The following is a 23432-nucleotide window of genomic DNA, read 5'->3' on the forward strand; positions in this document are numbered from 1 at the left end:
CCACCCTGCAGGGAAGTCCACACTTCCTGGTCTGTCTCTCTACCTAGACCGGGAGCAAACTGCGGCCAAGGCAGGGTCGGAGCCCCCTTGATGCCCCAGAGTCTGACGTGGCCTGGCACACAGCAGACACTCAGCAAGTACCAGCTGGAGGGAAAGAAAGAAGCGGGAGGGGAGGGGATCAGATGCAAGGAAGGGCCTGAGGGAGGATAGGAGACCAGCAGGAACATGGCTAGTTGGGAAATGGGTGGACGGTGGATAGAGGGAGGGGCGGATAGAGGTAGGTAGAGAGGGGTGCGTTCGCAGCATTTGGGAGGACAGGGCTAGGCGGAAGCTGCTCACTCCCCACTCAGGCTATGGCCTAATCCTGGATGAGCGAGGTGCTCTCAGGGGCCCTGCCAACCCCAGGGACCCAAGGTGTAGCTGAGTCAGCAGACTGGGGAGGTGAGGACTGCTGTGAAGGACCCACTGGTGCCCAAACAATGCTGTCAACACTGGCGACAGGACTTGCTTGTCAAAGCAGGACAGACTGCCTGCCCATGCGCGCTGAAATCCCCTGCAAGTGTGGAAAGCACCAGAGCCCGGGGATTTTTCTAGAGTGGATTTTACTTTGTCAATGACAAAGAATCACCATCACATACCAAGCAGTCAGAGGAGAATTTCCAAAGCCAAGACAACCTGAAGGCTAGCTGTGGACACAAGACTGACCACCCCAGCTGCCCAGGAGAGGTACCCCGCAGTGCCAGGGCCCACCTTGCTGTCTAGGACAGCACGTGGTGCTGGAACCACCTTCACCCAGAGGCCCCAGTGCCCAGGCAGCCTATTGGGAAGTCTTGGTTCTGGCAGTCAGGGCTCTAAGCATGCCCCTCCCTATCCCCACCTCCACACCATCCCCTCTTTATGGGCCTTCTCTTTTCAGCCAGACCCCAGAATCTGGGGTGAAAGGTGAGGGCTATATTCTCCCCCTGCCCATCACAATGCAGTGATGGGTAACCAGGGAGCACATGTCCCAGTAAGCGGAGAAGTCAGGCTACAAAACAGCAGGGAACACACTCCGATTCTGTAAAGCATGTTCACACGAACAGAAACAAAGGCCAGGAGGCCACAGACAGCAGGTCTCCTGACCCACCACCACCTCTCCGACCTCCGCTAACCTGGTCTCTAAGTCGCCAACTGGCCATGTCGGCCCTCATACTCCACTCTGGCTGCAGAGGTCTCAGCCGATGCCCACATGGAGCTGACTGTTGGCACCTGCTCTCCAGGACACCCTGCCCACCTGCTCCCACCTGTATCTGCCTGCCCAGGTCAGTGGGTTCACAAACCTGCAGATGCTCTGCGCTCAGAGTCTCAACTACAGTTGTCCCTTGGAACCCAGGGAGGCTTGGTTCCAGGACCCCCTGGATACTGAAACTCTCAGACCCTCCAATGTCAATCTCTGCATAAAACAGCGCAGTATGGGCGTGTCACCCTCTATAGTGCCTAACGTAATGTAAAGGCCACGTGAACAGTTATTGTACTGAATCAGTCTTTTATTTGTATTCGTTTTTATTGTTGTATTGGGTTTTTTTAATCAAACCTTTTTGATTCAAATTTTCTTGAATCTATGAATGCAAAACCCATAGATACGGGGCAGGGGAGGGCCTGACTGTATATAACTTAATTGTTTCACTAGTTAGTACATAAACCAATGAAATCCAAATCCTAAAAGGCAGTTATTAATTTTAAGAAAATGAAGCTTTGTACTTTAGGAAACACTGATACTGAAAAGTTGCTTTAAAAAAATAGTTTCAATTTAGTAATGGGTGAGGCAGCTGGAAACAATTATGATCAACATTCATATAATTCTAGAAAAATCCTGATTTAGGTTGGGTCTGGTGTCTATAAGCTACACATCACCTTAATGAAGCTGGATCTGAAGATGAGTGTGGAAGGGAGCTGGGAACTCCGAGCAGCACCTACCTCAGATGAAGGTACCATGGACCCTTGAACATCAGGGGTCCGAGCTACCTGGATCCACCTACACGTGGCTTTTCTTCTGCCTCAGCCACCCCTGAGAGAACGAATGGCCAGCGAGACCAGCCCCTCCCCTCCCTCCTCCTCCGTCCCCTCTGCATGAAGACAGTGCTGGGGGTGAAGGCCTGTGAGATTCCACTTCCATTTAACAAGTGGTGAACACATTTTCTTTTCCCTGTGATTTTCTTGATAACATTTTCTTTTCTGCAGCTTACTTTAATGTAAGAGTATAGTTCCAGGTCCTTGAGTGCAGCCTTTTGACTTAATCAAAATTTTACAGAACAAATTCTGTTAATAAAGGGATTCGTTCTGTGAGGTTTGGGTTGGGTTGAGGGGCTTCACCCAGGGACCTGGAGGGTCACATGTGGCCTTGAGGCCCTTGGTGGGGAATGTGTATAATACACTTAACATGCAAAATATACATGTTGATGGACCGTTTATGTTATCAGTAAGATTTCCAATCAACAGTAGGCTTTAGTAGTTAAGTAGTTTAAGTTTAGTAGTTAAGTTTTGGGGGAGTCAAAAGTCATGAGTGGATTTTTGGCAGCACAGGGGTCAGTGTCCCTAAATCCTGCATGGTTCAAGGATCAAGGGTCAACTGTACATTTATACTGAGGTTAAAATGAACTGTCGAGCTATTCTCTCCTGCTTGAAATGGCTCATTCCCCCCACCAGCTGTCTGCTGGCCTTGACCCTGGTGGGGTTTATCACAGCAGTTCTGCAATTGCAGGTGATTTTTTATTTCTTCTTTGTATTTTCCTGCATTCTCCAAATTTTCTCTACTCTTATGATCTGAAAGAAAAACTGACATGTTTTTAGCTGTCACATCTGGAGACCTGCTGTGCTCAGTCGCCTTCTGCCAAGGTCTGTGCTCTGTCCCTGCTGAGAGTGGGGTCAGGGTTTCTCAGCCATGGCCCTGTTGACATTTTGGGCCAAATCGTTCTTTGCTGGGGGGCGAGGAGATACAGAAACGGAGTTCTGAGTACTGGAGGGTGTTTTGTCCCATTCTTGGCCTCTACCCACAGGAGGTCAGTAGCAGTTCCTCTGGTTGTGACATCGCCAGAGGCTGCTGGGGGCAAAATCACTGCGGATGGAGAAGCATGATCCAGATAGAAGATCCCAGGCCCAGGCCCCTGTTTCCACCCACATCTCCATGACATAGGATGTCAGACAGGTGAAACTTAAAATGCTTTTCATTATCTGGATGTGTTGGCTTTGGCACCAAGCCCTGGATAATTAGAAATAAGTCTACATTTAAATTCCATCTTCAAGTTTTTACCACTGCTGCCGTGGCTCTGCCTTCCCTGAGAAAGTCATTCCCAGGGTGGACTGAGCCTCAGGACGGCCACCTCCTCCCACAAGGCACAACGGAGCCCACAAACCATCAGCCCTCGGTTGTAAGCCTCTTCTTAAGCATCCTTTTGCATTTCTCCGATCCTGAAACACCCTACTGTTTCTGAGCCTGTATGAGTCCTCAGAGAATCAGGCAGAAGTGAGCAGCATGAGGCAGGGGCCTCCCTTGGTGGGGGGAGGCACTTCTGGATTCCCCTGTCCCCCACCCACCTGCAGCCACGTGCCCCGATGAGCTGGGCTGGGACCCTGACCATCCTGCTTCCCATGAAGTGTTAGTCTTGACAGCCTGGTTGGTTTGTCCACCCGTGGCCTCTCTGACCATATCCTGGGACCCTGGGGCAGCTCCCCAGGAAGCTTTTCCTGTCAGAGTCCAGTTGCTTAGGACCCAGGGAAGGCCAGAGATGAGGGTGAATGGAGGTGGGGGTCCTTCCCCCTGGGGTGCGGGCAGCATGACAAAGCGGGCAGCCCACAGCACCGAGGGCCTCTGTGCTCAGCTGTCTTTGGGCTTCCCTGGGCAGAACATCCTCATGCCCAGAGCCAGGAGACCAGCCACTGGGGCGGGTAGAAGTGTCTGACATTTGTCCTTATTTCCTCAGACCTTTTTTTAAATAATAGCTTTGGTAACCTTGAACCCCATACTATCGTCCATTTAAAGTCCACCGTTCAGTGGTTTTGAGCATAGTCAGAGTTGTGCAACCATCGCCACTGGTCTATTTGAGAGTCTTTTCAGCACCCCCCAGAGAAAGCCCACCCATCAGTACCCACCACTCCACCTCCGCCCCCCCGCTTCAGCCCCGACCACCACTAATCTATCTCCCGTCTCTGTGGACCTGCCTACTCTGACACTGCACAGACATGGCACCAGGCAGCGTGTGGCCCTGTGTGTCCAGCTTCCTCCACTTGTCATAACGTCTTCAGGGCTCAACAACGCTGTAGCAAGGGTCAGTCCTTCCTTTCCCTTATGGCTGAATAGTCCTCCATGGTACAGCTGCACCCACGTCTGTTTACCCGTCCTTCACTGTGGGGGCAGGTGGGCTGTTTCTACTTTTTTTTTTTTTTTTGCAGTTTCTGGCCAGGGCTGGGTTTGAACCCACCACCTCCAGCATATGGGGCTGGTGCCCTACTCCTTTGAGCCACAGGCGCCGCCCCAGCTGTTTCTACATTTTGGCTATTTACTGCTGCCGACATTCATGCACAAATGATTTGGGGGTGCACGCTTTGGACATGTGTCTAGCAGTGGAGTTGCTGGGTCACACGGTAACTCCCCATGTAACATTTTGAGGAACTGCTAAACTGTTTTCCAAAGTACTTGTACCAATTCACCTTCCCAGCAGCAGTGAGCGGGAGTCCTGGTCTCTCTTTGCCCTCACCAACGCTTGCGGCCACCACCTTTTTATTTTCGTTATTCTGGTGGCTGTGAGGTGGTATCTTGTTCTGATTCCGAGCTGTAGTTCCCTAATGGCTGAGAGTGGAGCATCTTCTCATGGACCTCCTGGACAGTTGTGTATTTTCTTTGGAGAAATGTCTCTTCAAGTCCTTTGTGCATTCTTAATTGAGTTGCCTTTGACTGTCGACTTGAAGAGCTCTTCGTATCTTCTGGATCTAATCCCCTGTCAGGTGTGGGATCTATAAATATTTTCTCCCATCCCAAGGGTTGTTTTTTCACTGGTCTCAATTGTCTCCTTTGAAACACACAAGTGTTTCATTTTGATGAATTCCATTTTATCTATTTTCCTTCAGGTACTTGTGTTTTTTGGTGTTAAATCTAAGAATACAAGTTGTATAGTTTCACTTCTGACCTGGAGGCTTTTGACCTATTTTGACTTAATTTTTGCTTATGGTATGAGGTAGGGGGTCTGAATTCATTCTTTCACATGTGGATATCCAATAGTTTCCATATCATTTGTTGAAATCATTTTTCTTGCCCTATTGAGTAGCTTTGAGCCCCGTCTCAAAAATCAATTAACTATACTCCATAACTTCCGGGGAATTGAAAAAAGAAATCAGTTGACCATGGGTTTACATTTGATTTGCTCATTGCTAGTGTGTTGAAAAAAGACTGCTTTTTGTACAGCGATCCCATTACCCTGCAACAATACTGATCTTATGTATTAATTCTAATTATTTTTTTATTGAATTTCTTAGGATTGTCCACGTGTAAGATCATCTGCAAGTGGAGAGAGTTTTACTTCTTCCCTTCCTGTCTTGATGCCTTTTATTTCTTTTTCTTGCCTAATTGCCCTGGCTAAAACCTCTGGCACAATGTTAAATAGACGTGAGCGACAGGAGACGTCCTTACCTTGCTCCCGATCTTAGGGGGAAGCATCTACTATTTCACTACCAAGTATGAAATCAGCCATGGGGTTGTTTGCTTTGGTTTTGATCTCCTTTATCGGGTTGAGGAAGGGCTCATCTTACACCTTTTTATTAAGGTTTAATTTGCATACAGGGAAATTAACAAATATAATCATATAAACCAATCTTAAGGCTGACGGATCTTTATATGTGTACATTTCCTTTCACCCATCCAGAGGGCCTCTTCACGCCCCTCCCCATAATGTTTGAAGAATTGAGCAAAAAATTCAAACGGGACACCCAAACACATTTGCATTTAAAATAGAGAAATTTTTGTGTATGAGTGTGTCCTGTGAAATATTCAGGACATATCTTGGGACTTACATAAAAAATTATTCATAGTTTACCTGAAATCCAATTGTAACTGGGCGTTTTGTGTTTGACAACACCATGGATGAGGTGAAGTCACAGAGCCAGAACTTTGTTTCTTGTCCTAGTGTTTTTGGATTTCTTCTATGTTATTGCTAAAGAGTATTTCATTATCCCACAGTCTGTGTCTGTTTTCCTGTTCACACCTGAGCTATTTCCAGTTCAGCACTGTCATAAAGAAAGCTTCCCTGTGTGTTCTGGGGGTGTACCTCCCATACCCATTTGCACTTGTTTCTCTTGGATAAATACTGAAGAGTGGAATTGCTGGGTCACAGGGCTATGTTAACTTCACTAGCAACTAATTTCTTTTCTCCATATCACAAAATACCTTAGTACCTTGCCCCTCGCCCATGTACACAAGGGCAGCGATGTAAGGTGATGTGTATGCTAATTAATTTGACCAGCATAATCATTTCACGGTGTGTATGTTTACCAGATCCTCACCTTGTACACCTTGACTTGATATAATTTTAGTTTATCAATTATTCCTCAATAAATTGAGGGGGGGAAGAGTAAAGTAAAATTTAGATTACTACCTGTCAGAGCGTGGCCATTTGGAATTCTTCTATGACAAATTCTAAAGAATGAAAATGGGGCTCCAGAAGATGAAGAGAATGTTGAAGAAGCTATTAAAAATGTGAATACGGCACTAAATACAACTCAGGTCCCAAGCAGTATTGAAGATGTATTTAACGATGATCGCTGCATAAATATCACCAGACTCCACCATTTTGGATTTTAGCGAGTGCCTTAAAGGAATTTGTCGCCAAAGAAGGTCAAGGAAATTTACCTGTTCGGGGCACAATTCCTGATATGATTGCAGATTCAAGCAAATATATAAAACTTCAAAACTTTACTGTGAAAAAGAAAAGAAAGATGCTCCTGCTGTGGGTAATCATGTAGCCAAATTGCTGCAGTCCATTGGCACCAGAGTCCATTTCAGAGAAAGAATTAAAATTGCTCTGCAGCAATTCTGCATTTCTTCGAGTGGTAAGATGTCGATCCTTAGCTGAAGAATGTGGTTTGGACACAGTTAACAAGGATGAAATCATTTCCAGCATGGACAATCCAGATAATGAAATAGTGTTGTGCTTAATGTTACGGGCTGTTGATAGATTTCATAAACAACATGGTAGGTATCCAGGGATATCTAACTATCAAGTTGAAGAAGCTATAGGAAAATTAAAGTCTTGTCTCACTGGCTTCCTTCAAGAATATGAAAGATGATTATATTCATGAATTTTGCTGATATGGAGCTGCTGAGCCACATACTATTGCTGCTGCTCAAGAGGTTATCAAAATAATCACCAAACAATTTGTAATTTTTTTTTTTTTTTTTTGGTTTATTTTGGCCAGGGCTAGGTTTGAACCTGCCACCTCCGGCATATGGGACAGGCGCCCTACTCCTTGAGCCACAGGCGCCGCCCAACAATTTGTAATTTTTAATAATACTTACATTTATAGTGGCATGTCACAAACTTCTGCAACTTTCCAGTTGTAGAGTAAAGCACCCTATGTAGCTTATTGATTGGAAATGTACTTCTTGTCTTAGTGTGTAAAATTCTTCTAAAGGAGAGCTGCTAAATTGTTTCCTGAATAAACATGTTTCTCATTTGTAAAAAAAAAATGATTACTACCTGTCCAGAGGAAAATCAAAGAGACAATACTTTTTAAAAAAGATAAAATACATTAGTATATGTACATAAAGTACGAATTTATACACAGCTTTATCCTGGGAGCATATAGTCAGATATTTACTGCTCCAAAGAGCTGAGGACTTCTGCAGGGAGAGGGAGTGATCGGAAACAGGCTTTAGGAACCCAAAGCGCATCCGTGTGGGTGGAGAGCCCATGAGAGCAAGGCTGCTGGACGGTACTCAGGGGCCAAAGAAACAGCAGGTAATGTTTAGTGTGAGTCTATGACAATATATGTCCCTAGAATTGCATAAGGCATGATGACCCTAAAATATTATTCACTGTTTATTGAAATTGAAATGAATTCTTTACTTTCTTTTTTATTTTTTCCCTTTTTTTGTTAAAGCATAGCTGTGTACATTAATGCCATTATGGGGTACAATGTGCTGGTTTTATATACAATTTGAAATACTTCCATCAAACTGGAAATTTCTTTTTTATTGGTAAATTAACATAACGAACGCACTTGTGGGGTGCACTGTGGTATTATGACACACACACACGCAGCATGTGATGACAGAGTCGGCGTTTGGCACACCCATCACCTCCAGAATCCATCATTCCTTTGCGTGGGAACATTTCAAATCTTCTCCTCTATTTTGAAATATACATTAAATGGTTGTTAAGTAAAGTTACCCTGCTGTGCTATCAAACACTGGGACTTATTCCTCCCCTTTCAGGGCACATTTGTACCCATCAACGACCCTCTCCTCACCGTCCTTTCAGGCGCTGGTGACCCGCACTCTGCTCTCTGCTGGCCTGAGGTCAATCTTTCCGCTCCCGCAGACGAGCCCTGAGACATGGGGATGGGCGACGTTCGTCTTTCTGTGCCCGGCTTAGTTCATGTCACGCAGTGACCTTGCATCCATCCACACTGTGTCAGATGACAGCTTTCCTTCTTTCCTGCTACGTTTCCGAGGGCTGGGTCCAGCAGGTCTCTGTTAGCGAGCTCAGAGTGCGGGAGGGAGAGGTCATCACAGCGCAGGGGAACAGGGACTCGCTCTGAGTAGCCCTCCTGCCCCTCTGGGCGCATGGTCCTTGGGTCCATGCTGGCTGGGCAGGGCCCAGATATGGTGCCAGCTGAGCCCCTCAGACCCGAGTTCAGACCACTGGGCAGAGCCAGCCTTTGGTAGCCACCTGCAGGCGGCAGGACCCAGACCCGGCTCTCTCCACAGGGCTCTGGAGTTGGGGAGCCCGGCTGATGCTGCCAGGCCACTCCCACCCCAAGTGCACCCAACTGAGGAAGGGCTTATGGAAGACGTGGGGCAGAGTGGGATTCCTTAGCGGCATGTGTCTGCTGTTCTTCCTAGCATTATTTAGTACCTAAGGTGGTGTCAGCCTCCATTCCCTATGGACAGCTGGGTCCAGTTCAGCCCAGACTAACAGGATCAGGCCTTTGGCACATGGGTGCTGAGAATGGAGAGGGTCAAGGATTTGGCCAGAGCCTGAACACTTCAATGCATCTTTCTGTTCATTTGTTCAACCCTTGTATGTTCAGAGCCAGCCACATGGACACCCAGAAGGGCAGAGTGGACAGCATCTGGGTGAAGTCCTGCCAGCATCCTGAGTTCTGGTGGACGTGGTCAGCACGGTCAGCCCTGGGCACTCATGTCAGGTCCCTCCAGTGGCCACATCCTACCCACACCTGCAGGGAAGCCAAAAGCCAGACAGACCCACATTCCCAAGGACCCCACGTGGTACATCTCAAAATCCCAGAAGGCGAGATTCCAATTCTCAACTCACTTCACAAAGTTTTGGCCTCCTCATCTGAGCACATCCCAGATCACAACGGCCAGCCTTGCCTGTCTCTCCCTCCGCTGGCCCCAAGGCCGGACCCAGGTACTTTTTTGAGAAATGTATTTACAACCAGAACATGGGGAATATGGCAGGCACCCCAGCTCGAGCCAAATATCCCATATTACAGATGGCAGAACTGAGGCTGGGAGAGGAGAAGGGTGGTCCAGAGGCCAGATACGTTTAATGAGTCTAGGGCCTCTGCTGCACGTCGGTGTCCAGGACTTTAAGTCTTTTCCCATCAGTCACTACTCACTTTGGACTCTGAGGCCCCCAACAAGGTCTTGCTACTTCCTTTTGGAACCCTCCAGCAGCAGAGGCAGGTGGGGACGGGCTGGCTTTCCCCTCTTGTCCAGACAGTGCAGGGCTCCTGCCTCTGGGCTGGGGTCAGGAGCTGGGGTCCCAGAACTGAGCGCTGTTTCAGGAGTGTGAGCATCTCTGCAGGACAGAGGAACTTCCCAGCAATGGGAGGTCACCTTGATCCTGCACACCTGCACCACCAACAAGCCTCAGAGGGGATAGGAGTCACCTAGTCAGCATCTCACCTGGACAGACAGCACATGCATCCCCCAAGTAGCCCTGGACCCACCCTCAGGTCTGTCTGGGTCACTGAGTCCCTTGAGAACCCACCCTCTGGAGGCTCTGTGAAACCTGGCTTGTGACCACTGCACCAGTCAGATGGGGCCAAAGAAGGCTGCCCAGTGGCTCCACCACCCACCCATCTGCAGCTTCACTTCCCTGAAGGTCTGGGTGTGACAACTTCTCTTCTCTGCCAACAGACCCAGCAATATTTGGTGACATCTCCAGCGTCTTCCATCAGGTATGTGCCTGTTGGTGATGTAGCAGCTCGGCCCTTGGGAAACGGTCACACCAAGTTAGTAGGAACCAAGGAAGCCTCAGGGCAAATGGTGACTGGGCTCAGCTCACAAGAAGTGGGGGCATCCCTGGGACCTCAGGAGTTAGCAGCCCTGTGCACATGGAGGGCTCGGGTGGAGGATCTGAAATGTATCAGCTCTGCCCCTGGACAGAAATGTGTCTCAGCAAAACTCTCAGAGCTACAGACTGGAAGTCGGGCATCCAGGTGCAAAGAGAAGGGGTTAGAAGCCGAGACCTGACTCCAGTTGGGTCTTCTGGCCTCCCACTAAGAGCTGTTGTGCGAGCAATGCCAGACACAGTGTGGAGTTTGGGGCTTATCTCCTTTCACAGTTGGAGAAATTCCCCAAGTTGAAATTTGATGGAAATATTTGAATAATACACAGTGATACCCATAATTCTAAACATTCTGCGGTAACATGAAGTCGAAATGACTGCAAAATAATGTAGTTATTCCATATTCTGAGCCAAACTCCTGAGGTTGGACTTATTTGCATCACATGTGGCTGGAGGAATAATCCCGTGAGGACTTCTGTCTGCTTCCTGCCAACTGTCCTAATGAGATCAATGACGGAGGCGGCTCCCGGTTGCCGTGGGGCTATTTTTAACCACTCTCCGCTCCCAATCAGAAGGCAGATCGCAGGAGGGGCTTGATGCATCTGTTTGGAAACAGCATTCATGCGTCATCACGATCCCATTGCAGGGGGATGTGCTGGGAGCTCACACTGGGGGTCCTGAGTGCCGTCCAAGGAGCCAAAGTCAGAGGAAGCACATGTGTCCCTCTGGTCCTTCCTGCAGCCCCACCAGAAGCTGGCAAAGGAGAACCATGACTGTCCTTCTGTTTCACTAATTTTCCAAGTGTCATTTTCCCCCATCCAGAAGAAAGGGATGTTAAGAGTTAGTGGCCAACTTGTCCATTCAATTGGCAGAGGCAACATGAAGATCCCTGCCCACCTGTCTGATCCACAGCTGTCCATGGCCCTCAGCTGTCCTTGTGGTTGGGAGATGGAGGCTAGGGCTCAGCGGGAGGGATGCCCTTTGCTCAGCCATGCGGGGCCTTTGCTTTCTCAACCCAGACCCCACTCTCACGAGCCACATTTGGAATCCTCTAGGACTGTGGGGTGATGGAGGTGAGGTGCCTTTGACGTCACAGCCTGGCTGTGGCACGTTCTCCCAGATCAGGTTTTGCAGGGCGTCTGTCCTGGGAGCCCCAGGTGCACAGCGCATGCACCTCAGCCAATAGCCAGAAGAAGCAATTCACCCCATATGGCGAGTGCCCAACACATGTGTGCTCTTTAAGGCTGTGGCTCTGGCTGGACAGTCAAAATTGGGGTGTCTTTAATCCACCCGGTGGCCTCCCAAGTGCACCCAAGCATTCAAGTAGCTGGACGTGCCCACCCCCCAAGTGGGGCTGGGAGATCCCTGAGACCACCCTGAGGGGCAGGGACAGATCTAGGAGCCCAGGGAAGCAAATACTGGTAGGACTTTGTCCTAAGCTGGACACTTTCTGGAGCATCTATGTTCAGATGCTGCCTGTGACGGTGTCACACCTGAGGGCCAGGCGTCCCACACACAGCTCCTGGGTGAAACTCATCCTCCTCACACAACCTGAGAGAGATGCATCTTGCAGTGACTGAGTTGTTTGAACTCCATGACACTCAGAACTTGAAACTGAGCCCAAGACCCTGACCTACTTTTTGGAGGCAGCAGGAAGACCTATGGCAAATCCTTCCCTGAGAGTCCGAGCATTTTAGAGCTCGGCCTTGGCTACAGCCCACTGACCTTTCTGGGTCAGCAGAGGGGCTGCCATTTCATAGCTGGTCACCAAGCACCCCAGGCAGGTCACCTGGCAGGACAGCGTCCTCCACGGCCCAAGGGTGGTCATCCCCAGTTCCCACACCCACCATCAACAGCAGCCCCTGGCCTGGCCACAGGGGTGCCCATCAGTGTCCTGCACAGGGGGGTGCCCAGGGCCCTGGCCAGGCAGAACAGCGGGAGCTCCGTGGCCTCCATGCGCCTCCCCTCCCGGGTTGCGCTGGCACCCAGCCTTCCCTCCAGTGGTGTCTGGGTGTGTTCTTGGGAGCTGGCTTCTCCCCTCCACCCTCCCTCCCCGCCTTTTTCCTCCTTTCCTCCCTTCCTTATCTCCATCCTTTCCCTTTTTTCTTCCCTCTCCTCTTCCTTCCCTCCCCGTGGGGAGAGCTGGGATAACACCCTTCTCATGCAGAGAGGAGTGAGTCAGGCCTGAGAGGAAGCACTGAGGCCAGGGAAGGGGCTCCCTGGAAGGCCCTGGGGACAGGAGGCGCCCTCCCTCTGCAGGCTGCCTACCCACTCGGGGACCCTGGGCTGTGAGAAAGTCTTCCTCTCCTGGGGCTGCAATCTTGCTGGCTGGAGCATCCTTCCAGCGCTGGCCTCTCCCTATCCACACTCAGCCAACCCCAGGTTCCCTTGGCTTTTCCTCTAGCCCCATCCTGGGCTCTCTGAAGCTCCCTGGTGTGTCTCTTTGGGTCCAGAACAGCTCCCTCAACCCTGAGAAGCCTGGCAGTGCCCAGATGTTTGCCGACACCAAGAGACACCCCTGATGTCCTGAGAACTCGGAGGCCTGGGCATCCGGTGTGGAACAGACACCTGCCTGCCTGCCTGACTGGCTGTCTGTCCTGATGCTGGGCAGGGGACGCACACAGCCCCGACTGGCTGTCTGTCCCAATGCTGGGCAGGGGGCATGCACAGCCCCCTGAATGGCTGTCTGTCCCGATGCTGGGCAGGGGATGGACATAGCCCCTTACAGGATACAGAGGAGTGGTCTCTGGAAGGATGTGTCACTCCCTCGGCCTCAGCCACACCCTTCCCCAAGCACCCAGCCCGGCTCCAGATCAAAGTCCCACTGAGACTCATGAATTAGGGATGACCCAGCAGAAAGGGGCTCAGACCTCAGGCAGCAAAAACCACGACAAGAAAAGAAGGGGAGACAGACGTCTGCTGCAACTTGGTTCTGTCCTCAGAGCCCATCCCTGTTCATTCTCCAGAGCTCAGCTAGATCATCAGTGCCTCTGGGAAACCTGAGACCCTGACCCCCGAGACAGTCAGCTCCATGAGGCAGCATTTGCAGAACTCACCACGATTACAATTTAACACATCTTCCTTTCTTCTGTGAAGACATGAATTCCATTGACAACAGAGATTATGTTGGATTTTTGTCATCCAGCACAGTGACAAATACTGAACCAGGGGAAGAAACTCCATCTGCATCTAAACCTCCAATACCCCACTTACCTGGGCCAAGGCAGGTGACCACGGGCAGGTCACTTCCCCACTGCAGCCTCAGTGAAACATAGGATTTCAACCAGTACCCTGCAAAACTGAAAACTCCCAGCAACTGCCCTGATGTGGCCTGGTATGTCCATCCAATGCTCGCTTCCTCAGACGTGACCTGTTTTTACTCTCGGAAGACTTTAAGATATTGTATCCATGCTGTCCTGAAGAGTCTCCCAGATAAATCTCTAGTGGGGGGAAGCACGGACAAGGAAATATAAGTAAAACAATACCAAGTTGCAGCTAGGTAGGCAGCGTGAATCCAGGGAGCGCGGCCCGGCTGAGGACCGGGCTTCGTGGCACTGTGCTGTTCACTGAAACTTTCTGAGCGTGGGTTCAGGTGCTCCACGCGTCCGTGGTCGTGGCTGGGAGACAAGGGGAGGTTGAGTTGTTTACCTGCAACTCATGTTACAGTACATTTGCATATCCAAATATCACGTTGGACCCCTGAAATTTATACCACAAATTTGAAATCTTCGAGTGAATCACCTTTCAGTTTTCTTGTAGAATCTCTTCTCCTTTTTGTCTGCTGATGCGGAGCAGACTGCGGCGCTCTGCGGACTCACGCCCCACCCCCACGCAGGGACGGTCTCCCCTTTCTCCCATTGTCACCGTGTCTGTCACTCTTCACTCCTTTTGGAAGTTCCAGATGCGGATGTGAGACATCCTCTTGGTCTTTCCCTCTGGATGCTGGGACAGTCCTTCAGTCAGGAATTCCAGCTCATGAATTTGTTCTTTGGCCACATTCCTTACGCTGTTTAACCCATACATTGATTTTTTTTTTTCTTTTTGACGATCAAATGTCTAATTCCCAACATCTCTTACTGCTTCTTTTTAGCGACGTCCTTCTGCATCGCCTGGAGATGGTAACGGTTAGTGTGTGGGATTTAAGATCCTCTTCATTCTGCTCTGGTAACTTTATTTCCACAGGTGCTGGTTTTCCTCTTTTCTGGGTCTGATCTTCTTGTTACACAAATGCCAGCAGATATCCACTTGCCAGGTTGGTCTCGTGGGGACTGCCAGCCCATAGCCCCCAGAGGTCTGAAGCTGCCCCCCACGGATGATGTTGGGTGGGAAGGGGGCCGAGTCCCCTTTCCAGGGCCAGCATTTGCACTCATCGACGCCAAGGAGTGGCCATCCCCACTGCTGCCTGCTGCTCCAGGAAAGCCAGAACTGGGGGCCCCTGGCAGTGAGTGCCTCACCCCTTTTCAGCCCTCTGTCCCCACAGCAGCCGTCTACAAATGCTTTGGGACTATGGCTGTTTTTTCTGTAGCTAATCCTGTTTCCTTCCCACCTTTCAAGAATCCCTGGCTCATCGCCTGTAGCTAAAGCAGCTAGGGCACCAGCCACATACTCTGGAGGTGGCAGGTTCAAGCCCAGCCCAGGCCTGCCAAACAGCAATGACAACTACAGCCAAAAAATGGCTGGGCATTATGGCGGGCATCTGTAGTCCCAGCTACTTGGGAGGCTGAGGCAGAAGAATCGCTTAAGCCCAAGGAGTTTGAGGTTGTTGTGAGCTGTGACACCACGGCACTCTACCAAGGGCCACGTTGTGATACTCTGTCTCAAAAAAAAAAAAAAAAAAAGAATCACTGACGCTTCTAATCCACTAATGCCACTAGTGCTGATCTTTCTTGAGAGATGTCCATGCCATTTATTTTGCCATCTCCTGGGACTTGGAGAGGAGGGTGGCCACGTGGGCGCTGTCTGCTGTCTTGATGGGATCTTGCCAGAGGAGTTTGTGAGTATCCGTGAGACACAGGAGGGCACTGCAGGCTGCGCGCACCGCGGCCAGGGCGGGGTGCGCTCACAGAGTCTGGGGAGGTCCAAGGCACTAACTAGCCCTTCACGACAGGACTTAACAGGTAGCAGCATTCCTGTTTCCCGAGGGACTCTGGCAGTGCGGGGAGCCACTGGCATAAGCAGTAGCTGTGGTATCAACTGTTCTGCTACTAAAACCTCAGCTTCTCCCCCACTCCAGGATGCCATGATCTGAAAGATGCCTTCATCAGCATAACCCACCATCTCTGATTCTAGAATATTCCTCTTCCAAGCCCTCCCTCCATGGCTCACAGCCTCTATGGAGTCGAAGGCTGGCCCAGTCTGCCCACATTCTACCAGGAGAACCCTCTCTGCAGCTCACTGGTGGGGACAGTGAAGGAATCACCTGAGTTCACTGCATCTGTCTCCTGACCTGGAGACGGGGCCGATGGCCCACATTGCCATGCTGCTGTGAGGACATATGAGACGATACAGGCATCTGAAGTTGACATACAGTAGGGAATCAATAAATGTGCGTCCCCTGCTTAGCTTTGCTCAAAGCCACAGTGATGGAGAGAGGAGCACTGGCACTTTGGAGCCACATCCAGGAGCCCAGGTTCCAGGTTATCCCAGAAGGAGGCCAAATATGTAGCCCCAGGCCAGAGACTGGACATCCTGATGGCAGGAGCCCCCCCGCCCCATCACAGGTTTGGCTCTCCCCAGACTGCCTGATTGTGATAGCAAAGTGGTTTGTGCAGGATCCCCTCAGCTCTGAGCTCAGAAGTGGGCTTTGATTGGTCTAAGTCAGTCATGATCATCTCAACCCCCTTGCCAGAGCAACTTCTTTAGGGATGAGAAGTGACTCAGCCAACCAACCAGCTTTCCCTGGCTACAGTTACTGGCCCAGGTTTGTCTAGACAAAGCAAGGCTCAAGACTTCTTCAGTTTAGACCTCTTTCTTGCTCTGATTAGTGAGGGGTGTGTTTGCAAAGTCAGAAGCTCTGGCAGCTACTTTTTTGCCATGAGGCAACCCTGCCTGATGACAGCACCCAAAGAGGCAGAGCAAGAAAACTACTGAACTGAGGGTGGCACCTGTGGCTCAAAGGGGTAGGGTGCTGGTCCCATATGCCGGAGGTGGCAGGTTCAAACTCAGCCCTGGCCAAAAACTGCAAAAAAAAAATAAAAAGAAAAAGAAAACTACTGAACTGAGAAGACGGAGCCCCTTTTAAACTACACCCGAAGCCCACCAGCTACCAAACTTTCCAGGTGAGGGGATCACTTTGGGTTGGGTTTTCTGTCTCCTGCACCAAAAGGACCCAAACTGATAGGGAACCCCAGGATAGGTTTGCTACCAGTTCCACCATTAATTCAAGAGCTGGGAATCCCAACATTTGATTTCTTTTTCTTCTGGGTCTTCCACATAGTCTGAACCAATCAATCAATGCCTCCTAGATTGGAGAAGGGTTCCACCTAAGAACCAGGAAACCAGGGCCTCAGAAGGAGCATGGACTTGTCCAGGGTCACCCAGCTTCTTAGTACCTGATCCAGGACCGGAAGCCAGGCCTTGTTTGGACTCCAGGCCATATGGCATTCCTGAGCAGAAATGTGGCCAGCTGGCCCGCCCAGCCTGGCCAATCAAACTAGCTGCTAAATTGATACTTTGCACAACATGCATTTTTCCAATTGCAGAGCGTCGCTGTGACTTTGAAGCAGCGTGCAGTCTCCCCCTGATGTGGTGAAGGATAGAGGTGGCTGGCCTGGTATGGAGAGGGATCTTAGAGAAAGCTCCACAGAAGCCCCAGGGCACCCACATGCTGGAAGGAGATCAGAAAGCAGCCTCTCCCCCAAGGCCACAGGCGGCCGGCTCCCCACTTAAAAAGGACCGTGTATCAATTTCACTTTTTTTCCCCTCTTGGTGCCTCCCTAATGAGATGATGTTAGAGTTGAAATAAACAGACGAGTGGCTGAGTAAATAGATAGATAGATAAATTGAGCGTGGATTTCTTCCAGGAACCCGGTTCGTTTTCTCCTGGGGGCTGGAGGAGGTGTGGACCTCGCGTGATTCCCACGACAGAACCAGGGAGCGGGGGCCGTGAGAACATTTTAAGGGGACTTCAGTGACACAGCCACAGCCACTGTGTCCTGGCCCTGTGCTTTGCTCACTCTCTCTCGTTTAGTCTTCTCAATAGCCCCCCAAATAGGCAGGCATCAACAAGTCCAGAGAAAGGGGCAGAGACAGAGAAGGTGACAGGGATGAACAAGTGAGCTGTTCGATCAGGTCCACACAGACATCACAGCTACCACGGATGCCCAAGGAGCTTACAGTCCACTTGGAACAAAGGGCTCTCTCAGGAAATGACAGTAACCCACCCCCCACCCACCTTGATGGAGACTTCTCGTGTCTGTGAAGTCTGATTGTGAGAGAAACTGGGAGGCTGGGGCTCCACCGTCACCCATGATTTATAGAGGAGGGACCCTCTAGGCTCCAAGAAGCACAGGCATAGAGCCATAGCTGGGACCTGCCCACCTGGCCTGTCCTCTGCCATCACCCCTGGCTACCCCACGCCCCCCATGCTGGTCCCCCAAATCCTCTCCCCACAAAGAGGCAGAGGCTCTTCCTAAGTGTCCAGCCACCTGTTCTCGGGGTCACCCCCTCACTCAGCATCATGCTGGTAGTCCAAGGGCCTCGGGGGTGGTTGTGTAGGCTGTCAGAATACGTCCCTGCATCCACAGAGCTTGGCTGGCACATAGTACTTCTTGGTAACTAAACTGTTAGCATTTAGCTCAAGGCAGTAGAGACTCCAGGACCCACGTCAGGGTTCTGGTTGGCTGGCCCCTGTCCTGTCTATGAAATATTTGAAACTCACCTTTGTAAACAAAAGTTCTCTGAAAAGGGATTTGGAAGAAAGAGACTATCCCCGTGAATAGTTCACAGACCAGGGAGACACAGCTATGCAGCTTTACGTGGCTTCAGGTATAAAGTGAAGGTGTGGTCCCGAAAACCAAGACAGAGTTTGGAGTTTTACAGCAAAAGTTCTCTCCTGGGTCCCCAGTCAGGTTCATTTGTGTAAATGAGGAATTGAAATTTGCGTGAAAGATATTTTGTGGTGAAGGTGAAGTAAATTCAGTAAAAAGGCATCAGTAGGCCCTAAAGTCCAAGTTTCGTACATCAAGACGTGAGACTGTGGCCCAGAGCCATGTAGCTCAGTCAGTCACTGGGCTTCCAACAGCCCCATGGCTGCTGCATGGGCATTGCCAAGGTCCCCAGGCTGCTCATGGCCCAGTGCAGACAACAGTGCACAGAGCAAACAGGCCTCCGCCCTCATGGCGTCTGTGCTTCCGTGGGGCTGGGAAGCTAGACAGACATAAATAAATAAGTCAAAGATTCCCAAAGGAAAAACTGAGGCAGGGTGGGGCAGGTGGAAGAGCCAGCCACATGCTTCCTGGGGACTCCACTGGCAGATATCTCCCAGCCTCTGTGCACTTAGCTGTGGCCACAGCTGTGTCCTGGCCAACAGAATAGTGGTACCGTGATGTGCCTCATATTGGGGCCTGGCCCACAAAGACCTCCATGCCCAAGCCTTTCTCTCTTCTGCTGACCACCAGCTGGCGGCAGGGAACTGGAGAGCATTCCAAGACCATAGGGGTGGCAGAGCCACATGCGAAAGACACCTAAGGCCCTGAGTCACTTCCTGGAATCGAGCTGCTCCATTTTAAGGGGACTGTTCAGTGCCACAGCTGATAGAGGGAAACAGACAACATTCTCAGGGGTGAGGGTGGACTGAGATAAACTCTGAGCAGAGACTGGGGGAAATGGAGACCAAGCCACGGGGGAACCACCCCACAGAGGAAAGAGGAAGTCTGGTGCAAGCATGTGGCAGAGTCCAGGAAGATGACGGGGCCCAGATGGCTGCAGCAGCGGAGCAAGGGAGGTCACTCAGGAGTGACAGCCAGAGACCCAGGGCCTGCCAGATGTGTTGCAGACCTCAGTGGGGAATCTGGGTGGACAGATGCCATTGCCCAGGAGTTGGTGACCAAATTGATATTCTAAAAGAATCCTGCAGAACAGCTGCTGGCTGTTCAGAGTGGCCTGGGAGCAGTGGGCGGACACAGCCATGGGACAGCTGAGAGAGATGGAGGCTGGGGCAGGCAGTGGGCAGCACACAGAGCTTTTGGGAGACCTGAGGGTATCCTACAAGGGTGAGAGGAGGGGTGTCCAGGTTATGGTCAGGCTGGAGCCAGGTCAGAGGGGGTAGGGCCACCCCGTCCCCAGACAGGGAAAGGTTGAAATGAGCTCTTCTGACCAGGAGGACGACACTGTAGCTCTAGATAAATGATGCTGAGTGCTGTGGGGGTGAACTGTAGGCAGCTGAGCCTTAGAGTTCTGGAGTCCAGAAGGGAGGTCAAAGCTGCAAATAAGAATTCAGAGCCTTCATTGGACGGCAGGTGTCTGAAAGTTGGAAACAGGGGGTAAAGGCCCCGGCTTGGGGAGAAGGGAGGGGGCCTGAAAGCTGGGTCTGGGATGCTCTGCTGCTTACAGCTCTGGAAATTAAGAAGTTGCCTAAATGGAAACTCCAAAGGAGGGCAAAGGGAGGTGTGAGGATCCAGGAGGCCAGAATGGGTTACAGGCAAAACCAGGCCTTGGACTGCCCCTCGGTTCTGGTGACAGGAAGGCCACAGGGTGGGGGAAGGCGAAGCTGCTCACAAATGGCTAGAGAGAGGCAGCGGGTAGGGGGAAGTGCTGTCCCAAAAGGGAACAGAGATGCAGCAGGCGGCAGTGGCCGGAAGGAGAAGTGGGGTCCATGAGGTTTCGCTTGTGATTTAAGGTGAGGCCACGTTTATCAGCTAGTGGGAATAACCCAGCAGAGAGGTGATGCCTGGCCCCCAGGGAAGAGTTACCTCCATGATGGCCTCTCTGGAGAGGGTCCGGGCCCTGCACGGAGGGGTTCCCAAGCCAGGGAGAGTAGGGGACAGAGAGCCAGGGACATGGTGGGGACTGGAGACTCACAGAAGACAGAGAAGGCGGCAAGCCTAGTCAGGGAGGGGACACCAGGCACCAAGGTCAGCTGGCCAGTCGGAGCCAGGAAACTGGGTGAGACTGTCGGCCCAGCTGCACCCCTGGCCACACCCATGTCCAGGTGCAGGGGCAGGAGAAGAGGCTACTGCCAGGGCACTGAGGGGGACACAAAGGGGAGTCCCAGTGCAGGGGGAGGGTTGAGGGGCTGCGGCTGCGGGTTGGTGGGGGGAACAGGTGAGGGACCATGAGCATCGAGGTGCTGGGTGGGACACTTGACCTGAGATGGGAGAATGGAGGGAGGGTGGGCTAGGGATGGTGAATTGGGGGCCAAAGCTGTCCCAGGAGTGAGAGACAACCTGGACTCTGTAAATTACCCCGGAGCAGAAGACAGACTCCTCCAGTCCCAGCGCAACACTTGAGTGTTGGGGTAGGAGAGAGGTAGAACATTCCGGAAGGAGAATGAGGAGCACGGAGGACACCTCCCCCCGGCTCATTATGCGAGACCAGCAGGGGCAGGCACTGTGGGCAGAGGGAGATGGTTCAGGGTATCCCAGGGACAGAAGGTGGCACCTGATGTCCCCCAAGTCCCCTGTGTCCACTCCGCTCCCACTTGCAGCTGCCTTTCCTGCTCCTTGGCGGAGGTTCCTCTGCTCACCCTGGAGCTGCCGTACTCAGTGCCCGAGGGCAGCCCTCAACAACCACCTGGCCCTCCAGGGACAGAGTCCTCGGCCGCAGGGGACTCACCATGGGCTTTTCCCTTCCATCCCTCCTGGGCCTCCTGAGATCCCCTGCTGCACCAATTCTCTGCCCCCAAGTCCTCATTTGGGGTTGGCCTTGGCAGGAACCCTGATGATCCCAGCGATTTGGCTGATGCCCAATGTGAGTCCCAGAGTCCATGAGGCCACAGGAAAGGATAAGAACAGAGCAGCCCGGGTGGCAGGTGAGCACCCCGCGCACCAGGGACGAGCTGGCGGGAAGGTGGGGGCGGTCCTACCACCCTGTCCCGGGGATGAGCTGCCGTCCCGTCAGAGATATAGCAGCGTCCCCCTCAGGCCCACCCATGGCAGTGCCAGGCTCCAGGGGCCACGCTGAGCTCCCAAGTTCAAAGTACAAAGAAGAGACAGAGACAGGTCGTCCCAGTGGGATAAAGGGTAAGCCCTTTGTTTCCTATTTTAAAATGTCATTCATTTTTTACTTCTTAAAAACCCACTTTCTTACAAAGCTAAACAGTCTTACTGGGAACACAGTCCAGTGGTCTCGCTCCTTCATATTCACCCAAAGGAGCTAAAAACCCAAGTCCACAAGAAAACCTGTCCTTGGAGGTTTATAACCTCCTTATTCAAAATCACCCAACTTGGAAGCAACCAAGACATTGTTTGGTTGTTAAATGGATGAACAAACTGTGGGACATCCAGATAGGGGACTATCACTCAGCACTAAGAAGAAATGAGCCAGCAGGCTGTGAAAAGGCACTTGGCGGGGGGGAACTTAGAAGCTGTCACTAAGGGAGGGAAGCCAGCCGGAAAAGGCTGCACACTGCAGGGCCCAACTCCAGGACCTGCTGGGGAGCGGAACCCACAGAGACAAAGGATCGGGCCGTCTGGGCTGGAGGGAGGCACAGAGAGGAGGGTCTTTATGGCAGGGAACTACCGTGGATGACACTTTAATGGTGAGGACAGGGAATCAGGCGTTTGGGAAAACCTGTGGAATTTACAACACAGTTGGAGTGAGCCCCAGTGTTGGGGGCAACATGCAGATATTGGCTCACCGGTGTAGTAAGTATGTTACACCGAAGCAAGACGCTGATATCCGGGAGACTCCTGGGGCAGAGGGGGCACCTGGGAACTCTCTGTACTTTCTGCTCAACATTCCTATAAATGTAAAACTTCTCTAAGAACAAAGTCTATTAATAAAAATGGGGAGCACAACCTGACCCCACATAGCCTGCACTGTTGGTGGCGACCGCAGCTGGTGTTGAACTCCATGGCGGATGCTGTGCGTCCCTCTGCTTGGTCAGACCCCCCCACCCCCACCCCATCCACCTCCACTTAGTGCCTTCCCACAGCTCTGAGACCAGGAGGGACAACAGCAAGACAGGCTCGGGCCAGCTCACCGCCTTCCTCACTGCTCAGGGGTGGCACCTGCTGGACCATTTTGGGTCCAGGAGTCAGTGGCCAACCCCGGAGGTGAGGCTGTACCTGCCAGAGGGGACCCTGACCCCTCGGCCATAGGTGAGCAATCATGCTCCAAGCCTGTAAAACCCCTTCCCGCCGGGTCCAGCCTCCCTTACAGACTCTCTCCCGCGCTAGCCCTCTGTTGCCAAGTGGGCTCCTTCCTCAGCTGGAGCATCTTTCCAGCAGGTGGTATCACTGGCTGGCTCCTGCCCGCTCTGGGTTGGGCCATGGAAAGCAAACTTCTCCCCACCTCCACACTGACACTGTGGTCTAGGCAGAAGGGCTCCCCCAGGCTTGGCCCAGTGCAGGTGAACCAGGTTCCCTGAGTCAGAGGCAGAAGGAATCATTGATTCCTGTGTCCCTGTCTCCTGTGTCCTCGCAGAGGACATGTTCCTGGACGTTTCTAGTGGGTGACGTCAGCAGCCAATCCTACATGCCTTCCCCTATTCATTCATTCATTCATTCATTCATTCCCTTATTTAAAAATGCAGCTAAAACATCATAGGAATCATTTTCTTATTTTTTTTAAGTCATATATACATAGATCATGAATACATTTATGCCTTTGTGGGATTCAACGAATTGATTATTTGTACAAATTGAAGTGCTCACATCCTACTAATTAACATAGCTTTCACCTCATTTGCTTAATCACAGTGTGAAGACATTTGTGTTCGATACTTGATAAATTTGACTTGTACCCTTGCAATATGCTCCGTAGGTG

General features: G+C 51.3%; 1 pseudogene; it reads left to right on the top strand.

Moving 5' to 3' along the window:
• The first annotated feature begins 368 nt into the window (after positions 1-368).
• LOC128564269 (NEDD8-activating enzyme E1 regulatory subunit-like) lies at positions 369-7588 on the top strand (annotated as a pseudogene).
• Positions 7589-23432: the final 15844 nt, after the last annotated feature.

The sequence above is a fragment of the Nycticebus coucang genome, chromosome 14 (assembly GCF_027406575.1).
Source record: "Nycticebus coucang isolate mNycCou1 chromosome 14, mNycCou1.pri, whole genome shotgun sequence".
In the NCBI taxonomy this organism is placed as follows: domain Eukaryota; kingdom Metazoa; phylum Chordata; class Mammalia; order Primates; family Lorisidae; genus Nycticebus; species Nycticebus coucang.